Here is a 13,369-nt window from a genome sequence, read left to right as displayed (position 1 = left end):
ACCTTTGTCATGGGCGGAGTGCCTCACGCTGGCTCCCGGCAGTGATAGAATTCCAGTTGAGCTATTACAGATCCTCACTCAATATGCAATATGCCGGCTCCTGGCACACATCTATCATAGACTCCAGGGGTTTATGTAGTAATAAATAAAAATGCTAAAACACTAATAGATGTAACAGTTCAATACATATACAGTGAAAACTTTAAATCCAAACTTTGATCAGCAGCAAACAGATACTGAGAATTTTCTGTATTAACCATAGGACCCTCTTTTCATACATGAGAGTGACCTTTCTCGCTCCCGTTTCTGTAGGGTGTTGACCAGCATTAAGGGAGAAAAGTGAGAGCATGCGTAGTGGAACCAAGGAGGACAGGAAATAAAGATCTGTGCAGGCTTATGACATGAGTATTACCTATGCTCACTTTGGAGCAAAGTTCACGACAATTTCTTAAAGACAAAGATTGGAAGTTAATACCCTATTCCTATACCTGTGTGTGCACGTAATATAATATATCCACAGTGGGTCACACACACACAAAATTGATAATACTCGTGAATTTTTTTAATACTGGTAATTTTTTCTCACTATGGGTTCTGCCATTTTCAAATAATTCTTTAGTTTTCTTTCTAAAATTTCCAATAAAAAATAATTCTTGCCAATAATACTAAGAGAACTAAACTATGAAAGCAGATAGAACTAAACTATGTAGAATAAAAATACAAGCTGAAGGGAAACTGGACAGAATAGTGCCCAAGTGAGTTAATTCCAGTCCAAGTGTGTTCCAAAGTCACAGCCTAGGGTCAGGGCTACCAATCAAAGGAAAAATGGAAGATTTGGCAAGCATGTGAATAATTCGGACACCAGGTGCAGTCCTTTCTCAATTAACCAAATATCTAGGCAAATATTTGCTTTTATCCTCTCAGAATGCATAGGGAAATATGGCTAGGAGGATTCAGCTTAAAAATAATATTACTCTTAATTAGATTAAATAAACTTGAAAAGATAATCTCAGAATTCAAAACTGTAAGCAGAAGATTATTCTTTATACATAAGAATCAGATAAGTTCTTAAACATCATTCAGATCCTTCTCAATATTAAATTTGTATTGATTTCCTGAAAAATGTAACTTTAAGTAGAATAGGAGAGGTGGGCAAATTTCTACAGAGCTTATTTTTTTTTTCAGAGATATGTAAGGAATTTTGATTATCCTGTTGTCTTCATATAATCAATGTATAGTGCAAAACTAAAATTTCTTTGTAATTTTCCAAATACTTTCCAGTATAATGCTAACTATTTTATTACTAGTACATATTTCCCTAGCCATATTTTGAATCTAGTTTGTTTCTATTACTCAGTACTCATTATGCCAATAATAATCATAATTAATTTTGAGGCTCCTAAATTTTCAAAGGTTTTTTGCAAGACTTTAAAATACGTAGTAAATGTTTATAAAGTAAAGCATAGTAATTCACTGATTTTTTAGAATACAGCAGAATGAATCAGATACTTAAACATAATGTAAATATGAACTTATTTCTAACCATTTTCTTTTCCTGCCATCAAAATAAATTTTAAAAAATAAAATATTCTTTCTAATATAACTGTAATAACTCACCAAAAAATTCTGATTTTGTCTCCAGTTCAAAGAGCTCAACTGTATAGTTTCATCACCAAGGAGAACTGCACAAACACATACAAAAAATGGAGTGTGGAAAGTCTTATTTCTCTTTCACTGAGATTTCAGTGATTATATAACCATTAGTAACTAATTCATTTAATTGTAACAGTGAGGAGCAATAAAACACAATCTCTAAAGTGACTGGGTTCTAAATAATGAGTATCTTTATAAGAACCACAAAGACCAAAAAGTGATCATCATAGGCTATATATACAATGAATACCACATTAAAGATCACCAAATCTTTAAAAGATATACCTAGTATTTCACAGAATTGTATGTTCTAGGTCAACTTTATGAAAACCTCAAGGATTGAGCCATATTAAATTGCTACAAAGGCAAAGACAGCATGTACCAGGAAGTAAGAATTTTCTAAAGATATGTTGGTAAAATGACCTTCTGTATAACAAAAAGGATAACCAAGAGTCCACTAGGTATTAACATTTTAAAAGGTATCCGCTGCTAGAACAATAGACCCCAGATTGTCAAAATTGTTCTGATTATTCATTTTGAGTGTTGTGATACTTCTAGGAACATATTCTTTATTCACTCCTATAAGATAGCTCCATTCTGTTAGACTCAGTTCTTAGTAACTTAGACATCAAACAATGTATCTTCTAAGATGCACTTGGAGACCTGAATACACAAAATAGAATAGCATCAAGAAAGTGGTCATCTGAAGTACTCAAAGAGAACCCACATAAAAGGAGTAGTTTCGTTGGAAGGCAGAGGACTGATTCTGCGGAAGAAAAAAAGTTGTTAATTAACTCTGAGGGTAAAAAGTCCCATATTTTTGTATGTATAAAAAATGAGATAAAAGACTTTTGTGTTGAGCATTGTTGATGAGTCGCTAAGTAGTGTCTTGACTTATGTCAAGTCAGTCTATGAGCCCATGGACTGTAGCCCACCAGGCTCTTTTTACCATGGGATTTCTCAGGCAAGAATGCTGGAGTGGGTTGCCATTTCCTTCTCCAGGGGATCTTTCAGATCAAAACTGAGTCCTGCATTGCAGGTGGATTCTTTATTGCTGAGCCACCAGGGAAGAAGCTCTTTGTGTTGAGCATAGATAGTGCATATGTTTCAAATGTTATTTTTCAAGACTGTCAATTGTTATCTTCCATTGACTGTAGGACCTTGGATAAGTTTATTTTAAGCCACAATTCTTCATCTGTAAAATGGGGACTTTAGTATTCTGTAGCTATTCTGAGCATTGAATACATGCCATGTGCTTAGTTGCTCAGTAGTGTCTGACTCTTTGTGACCCCATGGACTGAAGTCTGCCAGGCTCCTCTGTCCATGGGGATTCTCCAGGCGAGAATACTGGAGTGGGTTGCCATTCTCTCCTCAAAATAATACATGTAAAACACTTAACCAGGTGCCACCATCAGCATGAAAATGATGATTCATTGATTATGTTAGACCTAAGGAGAAATGAAGACACCAAACTAGCAGTCATACTTTATTAGTATAATTTCATCTTTATCATGACTGCCCCAAAGTTCAGAAAAAAAAAAATTAAGGCTAATTCTCTGAAGTTTTTTCTGTCCTTAGTTTATTTCTCTCTTGGTCTTCAGCATCAATATTAATGACATCGAGTGCTGGAATTGAGTTGTGCCTCCCATAATTCTCAAAGATAAATGATATGTGGGATTATTTTAGCATTTGGCAACTACGTGATAAAAGAAAGTACCTTTTGTCTTTGTAGTAGGAAAGATCCATGACTAGATGTAGAAACCAGTGTTCATAGACAGCTCTTGTATTACTGGACTAACTTGGAAACAATAATAAAATGTTAACAACAACAAAAAACCTTAAATTCAGGAAGGAGGAGAAGAAAAGGCAACAATTTGAGGAAGCTCCAGTAAGAGATTTCAGTTACCATTAGGATACGCTCCAAAAATAAAGGCCCCAGGGAATTTAGATTAATCCATCATTTATCTTACCCATGAGGGGGATCTGTAAATGACTTCATTGATCCACAGCTGTGTTCAGTACCTTACACAACAGTGGATCAGGCAGAAATAAGATCGTGTGGGCAAAGGGACATTAAAAGAAAAGATTAAGCTGGAATTAGCTTCTCAGATTCTTCGCTGGTGTGTCTTGACAGCTTCCACCTCTTTGGTTTTAAACTTGAAGGAAATTTCTTCTGTAATTGTTACCGTTGTCCAAGGCTGGGGTAATTCCTTTCATTCTACCTTGGTCCCATAAAAGAGATTCCTACAGACTTATACTATTAAATCATTTTCTAGTCACTGGTCTGCAAGATTTAAATAATTCAGTGGCTACTTTTATAACTTAGCAGGACCCCATGTGCCTTGAGGTGTGGGCAGGTGAACAGGACTTCCCCCATATCCTCTGCTTTAGCTTCTCTCTGAAGCTCCTAGATTAATAGTACTTGATGCACATTTCCTGAGTCCTTTTGCAGATGTTAACAAACCTCCTCCACTTCAACAAGTAGGGGAAGTTAACTACTTGATGACCATAAGCCCATAGCCCCATGCCTCTGGAGCCTAAGGACATATAATGTTAACCCTTGTGACACCACCTTTGCTACTTCACTATCAGCCAATCATGAATTGTGCACAAACTGATCACAGATCCTTTGACCACCCCCTCCCTCACCTAGCTTTTAAAAGTGCTCTGCTGAAACACTGTGGGGAGTTTGGGGCTTTTAAGGAGAGAGCCACCAGTCTCCTTGCATGGCCCTGCAATAAACCTTTCTCTTCTCTAAATTCCAACCTTTCAGTTTGTTTGGCCTCAGTGGGCATCAGACACAAGAACTTGAGTTAACACTTTGAATAGAATTTATAGTAGTCCATCAAATAATAATAATGACTTAAAAAAAGTAACTCAGCTCAGAGAGAACAATTGGAATGGGGTAATAGTCTGTGTGAGTAAGTTCCAGGGAAGGCATAGTTAGCTCAGATTCATGTCCCATGAAAATCAGAACATCTTCTGGGCTTCCCTGGTGGCTCAGATGGTAAAGAATTTGCCTTCAATGCAGGAGGCCCAGGTTCGATCCCTGGGTGGGAAAGATACCTTGGACAAGGGAATGTCTACCCATTCCAATATTCTTACCTGGAGAATTCCATGGACAGAGAAGCCTGGTGGGCTACAGTCCATGGGATTACAAAGAGTCAGACACAACTGAGCAACTAACACTTTCACTTTCTGGATACTATCTCAGTTCTCTCACTATTTGGAAAAGGAGACATGTAGGCATTATGTTCAGTTCATGGCAAAAGTAGTGTCTATTACAGGAGAGACACACAGTTGTTACAAACCCTTGACAATACTATCATCTCACCCACGTGTGGGTTTGCTACTCCCAGAACAATTCTGCTGGTATACATTTACAGATAGCACCAGAAAGCATTACTGAAGCACTATGTTGATGTTTTTCAAAAATGAACTCAGTTTTGGTTATGGAATGGTAACACTAAAAATCAGCCAAATGAGAGAGTTGCTTAATTCCCTATACTATTTATTCAGGCCAGTTCAGTTCAGTTCAGTTCAGTCACTCAGTCGTGTCCGACTCTTTGCGACCCCATGAATGGCAGCACACCAGGCCTCCCTGTCCATCACTAACTCTGGGAGTTCACTGAAACTCATGTCCATCAAGTTGGTGATGCCATCCAGCCATCTCATCCTCTGTCGTCCCCTTCTTCTCCTGCCCCCTATCCCTCCCAGTCAGTCTTTTCCAATGAGTCAACTCTTCGCATGAGGTGGCCAAAGTATTGGAGTTTCAGCTTTAGCATCAGCCCTTCCAAACAACACCCAGGGCTTATCTCCTTTAGAATGGACTGGTTTGATCTCCTTGCAGTCCAAGGGACTCTCAAGAGTCTTCTCCAACACCACATTGTTCAAGAGCATCAATTCTTTGGTGCTCAGCTTTCTTCACAGTCCAACTCTCACATCCATACACGATCACTGGAAAAACCACAGCTTTGACTAGATGGAACTTTGTTGGCAAAGTAATGTCTCTGCTTTTGAATATGCTGTCTAGGTAGGTCATAACTTTCTTTCCAAGGAGTAAGCGTCTTTATTCAGGCCAACTTTATGTTAAAAAGCAGTCTGGTTTTCCAGTAAACAATTCTGGAAGATAAGGCAAGATTTTGATTCTGTCAGCAACTGAATTTTTCCTTTTTCCCCAAACAAGTTTCCTATTTACATATTAATCAATGCACTTTTAAATTTCTGTTCTTGATCATAAAATAATTGGAATATAACTCAAATATTACCACCAGATATCAGTTGGTTGCCCAGGGTAAAATTTCACGAGTTTGCTAATTGTGGGTAACTTGCATTGATATAACATTTCTTCCTTTCATTAGTTAACAGATTGACTTTGTCTCCTGAACCAATTTGTTTAAAATACTTACTTGCTATGAGAAATGAGAGGTGCATTATATGCAGAGTGAAAGAAATGCTACATGTTTATAATTTGAGCATCTATATAAAGTATTAGCCGCTCAGTTGTGTCCGATTCTTTGTGACCCCATGGGCTGTAACTCACTAGGCTCCTCTGTCTATGGAATTCTCCAGGAGAGAATAGTGGAGTGCTTTAAAATATATGTTACAATTTGGACAAAAAAGTTACTTTGAGAGTTTAGCAGGGAGGCAGTTATTGGACAAACAGCCTGATAATGAGTTTAGTAAGAAAGGTGAAGCTTTTGTTTTTTTTTTCTAGAGGATTTTTTTTTTTAATTTTATTTTATTTTTAAACTTAACATAATTGTATTAGTTTTGCCAAATATCAAAATGAATCTGCCACAGGTAGTAAGAAAGCTATGGTACATATACACAATGGAGTATTACTCAGCCATTAAAAAGAATACATTTGAATCAGTTCTAATGAGGTGGATGAAACTGGAGCCTATTATACAGAGTGAAGTAAGCCAGAAAGAAAAACACCAATACAGTACACTAACGCATATATATGGAATTTAGAAAGATGGTAACAATAACCCTGTGTACGAGACAGCAAAAGAGACACTGATGTATAGAACAGTTTTATGGACTCTGTGGGAGAGGGAGAGGGTGGGAAGTTTTGGGAGAATGGCATTGAAACATGTAAAATATCATGTATGAAACGAGTTGCCAGTCCAGGTTCAATGCACGATACTGGATGCTTGGGGCTAGTGCACTGGGAGGACCCAGAAGGTGAAGCTTTTGAAACAAGATTTAGGAATAGAGGGGAAAAGGGGATGTCAAACTACCCTGCAGATGAAATGAATAGAAATTAGGAAAGGCAGAGAGCCTAAAAGAAAGGAAATAAGAAAGAAAAAGATGAAAAAGCAAGAACAGAAGCAAAATCTGAACAATATGTAAGTTCTGACATACTGGGAAAAGGTGATGGTGATAATTTACTGGCTGCAGTGCAAACCACATTTTGTAACTCCACACTATTAAAAGCTTGCTATGTGTATGTGCCTTGTGTGAGAGAGTTGAGTGAAATTAAAATAAAAGCCTGAGTTACACGTCTGCATAGGCATAAATGAGACAAGAATCATTTAAAGTGAGATAAGGGAGACTGGCAGATTCACAGAAAAACAGGAGACCTTAAGGACATAGATTGGTAGGTTCTTAAGAGAGACATGGCCCTCTCAGAAGATACTGAACAGAGACATCTAGCCAATTTAATTTATTTTAGAGGATGACTACTGATTCCTGGTTACTTAATTTACATAATGAATATATTTTCTATGTATAAATGACTATTTGAAGCATTTGGAGTGCTATACCCATAGGTATACCTATGTTCTTCATACCATAGTGCTTCAAAATGAAACCCAAAAGGCAGCAGAAAGGCTCATAGTCTTTTTTAATTCTATTTTATATAAGGAGTTGAAACATGCACTAAATATATAGTATGTATAAAAGTCAGGACTACTTCAGTGCACATGACCGAAAGCAAACATATAGCAGGAGAAAAACAAAAACAAGTGTATTAGCTTCTTTGTCTGATAAATTAAAAACCTTTAAGATCTAATAGTTCAAATAACGTCATCAGGTTACTTACTCTTTCATCTGTCCTCGAATGATGCTTTTCAGTCTATTGGCTTGATTTTAAGGCAGACTCTCTCCATGTTGTGCTGTTGATGGCTACTTACTGCTCTAGCTATCTCATGGAGAAAATAGTTTCATTCTTGAAAACATCAGCAAAAATACCATTGCTCAGTTTGGGTTATGTGTCCACTCTTAATCCAATCAGTGTAGTTAAGTAACACTCATAAAAGAATTTGAAAAAGTAGACAGGGTCAAGAGTGCAAGAATAAACTCTTTTTAAATTAGTAGAGTCTAGGGACTTCCCAGTGGTCCAGTAATTAAAACTCCACATTCCCAATGCAGCGGGCACAGGTTTAATCACTGGCTGGGTAACTGGAACTAAGATCTTGAATGCTGCATGGCCAAAAAGATTAGTAGAGTCTAGCTCATTTATACTTAGGCAGATATGAATTTTATAGTAACTATCCTCTAGTCTAAAAACCAGAAAGAGGCCTAAACTCAAATGCCATAAAGAGTTTTAAATTTATTTGTTTACAAATTGTTTCATTCACATGGATTTGGTCAGTTCCTCTTTTACTGTTGATAGTTTTCCCAATTATTCTGTTTTTGAAAAGATATTAACAATAAATGAGGAAAAAACTTATTTTTTTAAACTCTTGACAAACATATGTGTAACTCTTGATTTCTGTTTTTTTAAAATTTACAACAATTTTCTGTTGTTTTGTTTTGTATTTAGTATAGTTGATTTGCAGCATTATATTATTTTCAGGTGTATATCACGGTGATTCAGTATTTTGCAGATTATAATCTATTATAAATTAGTACAAGATAATGGCTATAATTATCTGTGCTATACAGTATATCCTTGTTACTTAGATATTTTCTACATCATATAAACGTGGAATGTTAATTCCCTAACCCTAATTTCTCCTTCCTCCTCTCCTTTCCTTTTTGGTAACCACAAGTTTGTTTTCCATATTTGTGAGTCTGTTTCTGTTTTGCATATAAATTAATTTGTATTATTTTTCAGATTCCACATATAAATGATATTATAGTGATATAACTGATATTTCTGTCTGAAATTTCACTAAGCATAATATCTTCTACATCTGCCTGCACTGCTACAAATGGCAACGTTTCATTTTTTATGGCTAAGTAATGTTCTAGTCTATATGTACTACATCTTCTTTGTCCATTCCTCTGTTGATGGACAGCAACTTGGGTTGCTTCCATGTACTGTCTATTGTGGGGTGTGTATATCTTTTTAAATTAGCCTTTTTTTTTTCCTGATATATACCAGCAGTAGAATTGCTGGATGATATGGTAGTTCATTTTTTAGTTTTTTGACTACTATTTTTCATAGTGGCTGCACCAACTTGCATTCAAACCAAAAGTATACAAGGGTTTCCCTTTCTCCACCTCCTCTCCAATATTTTTAATTGTAGACTTTTTGATGATAGCCACTTAAAGTTGTGTGGTGATATCCCATTGTGAATCTGACTTGCATTTCTCTAATAATTGTTAAACATGTTTTTTTTTTTTTTAATTGAGGTATAGTTGATTTGCAATGTTGTATTAGTTTCAGGTGTGTAACAGTGATTTAACTGTATGTGCAGTGTCAGGATGGGGGTGGGGGACTTCCCAGGTGGCTCAGTAGTAAAGAATCCACCTCCCAAGCAGGAAAGGCAGGAGATACAGTTTCCATCTCTGGGTTGAGAAAATACTCTAAAGAAGGAAATGGCAACTCACTTCAATATTCTTGCCTGGGAAATACCATGGACAGGGGAGCTTGGTGAGCTGGAATCCATGGGGTTGTAGGGTGTCAGACACAATTGAGCAACTAACACTTTCACTTTTCATATATATAAAGTATGTATCTGTTAATCCCAAATCCCCAATTCATCGCCCCTCCCCCATCTTTCCCTTTTAGCAACTTAAGTTATTTTTTGTGTTTGTGAGTCTGTTTTTGTTTTGTAAACAAGTTCATTTTTATCATTTTTTCCACATTCTACATAAAGTGCTATCATATGACATTTGTCTTTGATCTAATATGCTAAACTCTGCTGCTGCTGCTAAGTCGCATCAGTCCTGTCCGACTCTGAGCGACCCCATGGACTGCAGCCTACCAGGCTCCTCCATCCATGGGATTTTCCAGGCAAGAGTACTGGAGTGGGGTGCCATCGCCTTCTCTGATGCTAAGCTCTAGGTTCATCCATATTGCTTCAGATGGCATTATTTCATTCTTTTTTATGGCTGAACAATGTTCCATTGTGTGTGGGGTATGTGTGTGTATACCACATCTTCTTCATCCATTCATCTATTGGTAGACATTTAGTAGCATTTTTTTCATGTGCCTGTCATCTCTATGTTGTCTGTGGAAAAAAAAATGTTTATTCAGGTTTTTCTGTCCATTGTTTGATTGAGTAGTTTGATTTTTTGGTATTAAGTTGTAATGAGCTATTTGTGTATCAACCTCTTGTTGGTCACATTGTATTTTCTCCTATTCTGCAGGCTGTCATTTTGTTCTGTAGATGGTTTCCTTTGCTGTGCAAAGCTTTTACGTTGAATTAGGTCCCCTCTTTTTTTTTTTTTAATTTTTGCTTTTATTTTGACCTAGGAGACAGATCCAAAAAAATATTACTCTGATTTATGTCAAAGTGTGTTCTACCTGTGTTCTCTTCTGGGACTTTTATCCTTTCTGGTGTCATACTTAAATTTTTAAACCATATTGAGTTTATTTATATAAATATTATGTGAGGAAATGTTCTAATCTCCTTATTTCACATTCTATCCAGTTTTGCCAACACCAGTTATTGAAGAAGCCATCTTTTCTTCACTGTACATTCTTCCCTTCCTTGCCATGGATTGAGCATAGGTGTGTTGTTTCATGTCTGGACTATCTACTCTGTTTCATTTATCTATGTGTCTGTTTTTGTGCCAAGACCATGCTGTTTCATTACTTTATAATCTGAAGTCTGGGATGGTTATACCTTTAACTTTGTTCTTTTTCCTCAAAATTGGTTTAGCAATTCAGAATCTTATTGTTCCATATGAGTTTTAGGATTATTTGTTCTACTTCTGTGAAAAATGTCCTTGGTATTTTGATAGGGATTGCATTAAATCTGTAGATTCCTTTGGGTAGTAAAGACTTTTAAACCATATTAATCCTTCCAATCCAAGAGCATTTCTTTGTCCTGTTGCTTTCATATGATCACCTTTCATAACACAAATGAAAATTTTCATGGACAATATATAGAATGTTATTACCAAATTAGATTTCTAATATTTTACAAAGATAATACTTAAAAAAAATTTTAGCTGTTCACATAAACTTTCTAGATCTTTGTTTTATCATGATGTTATAAAACGGTACAGTTAATATCTGGATTGTCTTGGCTAAAAATATTAAAACAAGTAACTAGCAAAGAGATAATTTTTTTCCTATAGTGGAAAAATCTTGAAAGTCTTTTCTCCCCCTTTTCTTCTTCAAGTTTAATGTGCAGAATACTAACATTTTTAAACCATAAATGGGTGAATGAAATATGTTACAATACAGGAAACCAAAGTTATAAAGTGTACATAGTAAATACATACATATATATATATATATGTGCATATATATGGGAAGAGATGAGACAGGGAATAAGGGGTGAATTCTATTCACATAGCCATGAGAGGAGACAACTACAATTATAGTTTATGTAGTCTTTTACTAACTCTAGTTCAAAGAACTGCCTTACTTTGACAAAAAATATGGAAACTTGGTAAAAGTACACAAAATAATGCATTAAAAAATTTGAAGTCTATAGATTGAAATTTTCAATATTTACTTGCAAGGTATGTTACCCATTTAATCATAATCATGACTTTATATCAGAAATTCACTGGAAGTCATATTCACTCCATGATTCTTTACAGAAATATGAAAAAAGTTAATTTAAACTTATTTTCCACATTTATATGGAGGTTAATAGCATAAGGAAAAGATAGTGTTTAGCTAGAAGTGGTTAAGAAAGAGTCAATATGTCCATCTTCAGATATTTGAAGAATTCATGTGTCAAACAGATTAACCTAATTGCTATGACTAAAAAATATAGAATTGCAAGAAATCAATGGAAAGAATTGAGATTTTTGACTTAGATAAACAGAAGAAGTTTCCAGCAATCAGAGCTGTTCAAAAACAGAATGCAAGGACTTAGGCAATAGTGAATTCCTTGTCATGGACTTGTTCATGACAAAACAATGGTTCAGGTATCATAGAGAGGAGTCTAGGCTGTGAATTGAGGAGTAGGATATATGATTGAAATCAATGTTCTTCAAACCTACTGATTCTCAGATACTCTTAAGTCTTTTACCAAGAATCTGAAGACAGATTTTGATTGTCAGTAACAGATGCTTACCCAAATCACTTAAAATAAATGACAAATAATTTATGAAATTATAATGGGAAATCATGGCTTTAAAATAAAATTCTAATTTACATGTAGACTCCCAGGAACATTATAGATATCTTAATTGACAAGGTTTTTTTTTTTTTTTTTTCCATTTTGGAGTAGGAGGGGGAAGGTTTTAATACACTATCCATTCAGACAGCCAACAATTCAGGCAATGGTCTATTTATCCATAAATATAGATGAAGTAGGAGATACTTCCCAGGTCTTTTGCTAAGAGTATGTTTTGGTGATCTTGATAGACAGGCCTCTACCTTTCATGCTGCTCTCATTTTAGGGGGAACCTAGAACAAAAGCAATTTAACGGATAAATTAATTTAAAATGGGGAGGAAGTTAGGTAGATTGTCTGCTCTTTCTAAAGAGCAGAGCAGATATGTATCTTGAATATTGAAATGTGATGTGTTAACTTTGTGAGAAAAGGGCAAAAGGTATTTCAACTGTGCAAAGGCTGGCAAAACGCTTGGAGGCAGTTAAGAGCTGACCAAATAGAAGATACAAAAAACAACCTTTATGACTGAAGTCAGAGAAAAGAGAATGACGTGAAATATAAATGTGGAAAGAAGATGTCAGATTATGTATATATATGATTATGTATATATTGTGTTTACATTTCATTTTAAATGAGAAACTATTAAATAATTTTAAGTCAGGGGAAGAAACATGATTTGAAATTAAAAAAAAAAAAAGACTTCAGAGGTGATGAGTAAGGAATGCATTGAATGAACATGAGAAATAGGGACTTACCTGGTAGTCTAATGGCTAAGGCTCTGCAGTCCTAATGCAGAGGATCTGAGTTCGACCCCTGGTTAGGGAGCTAGATCCCATGTGCCACAACTCTTCGAGTTTCCATGTTGCTCTGAAGATCCCACGTGCTGCAAGGAAAGATCCGGTGTGGCGCAGCTAAGACCCGATGCAGCCAAATAAATAATAAAAGAAAGTGAGAAGGAAGAAAAGCAAGGAGACAAGATGGAGAAAATAAACAGATTTCAGATATAATTTCAATTGAAATTGATACAATATGCAGATAAATCTAAGAATTATATTCTAAGCAATGCTGAAAACATAAAATGGCTTTGGAAAACTCTACTTAATAATAAGGGCAGCACCTTCCTTTCAGTGGTAGCAGCCCACCTATTACTTAAAGTTTGTTAACACTGATAACTCAGTTGGTAAAGAATCTGCCTGCAATTCAGGAGACCCTGGTTTGATTCCTAGGTTGGGAAGAACT

At 35.7% G+C, this 13,369-nt stretch overlaps 1 long non-coding RNA gene across 1 annotated transcript; it reads right to left on the bottom strand.

The window, feature by feature from the left end:
• Positions 1–12,192: 12,192 nt before the first annotated feature.
• Positions 12,193–13,035, bottom strand: LOC123333064. The gene is made up of 2 exons (XR_006550236.2): positions 12,886–13,035; positions 12,193–12,424 (listed from the first exon to the last, which is right to left on the bottom strand). It is a non-coding gene; the product is annotated as an uncharacterized LOC123333064 (long non-coding RNA).
• Positions 13,036–13,369: the final 334 nt, after the last annotated feature.

This window comes from Bubalus bubalis, chromosome 4 (assembly GCF_019923935.1).
Source record: "Bubalus bubalis isolate 160015118507 breed Murrah chromosome 4, NDDB_SH_1, whole genome shotgun sequence".
NCBI lineage: Eukaryota > Metazoa > Chordata > Mammalia > Artiodactyla > Bovidae > Bubalus > Bubalus bubalis.
The sequence above is the reverse complement of the archived record's forward strand: the minus strand, read 5'-3'. Positions and strand labels throughout refer to the sequence as shown.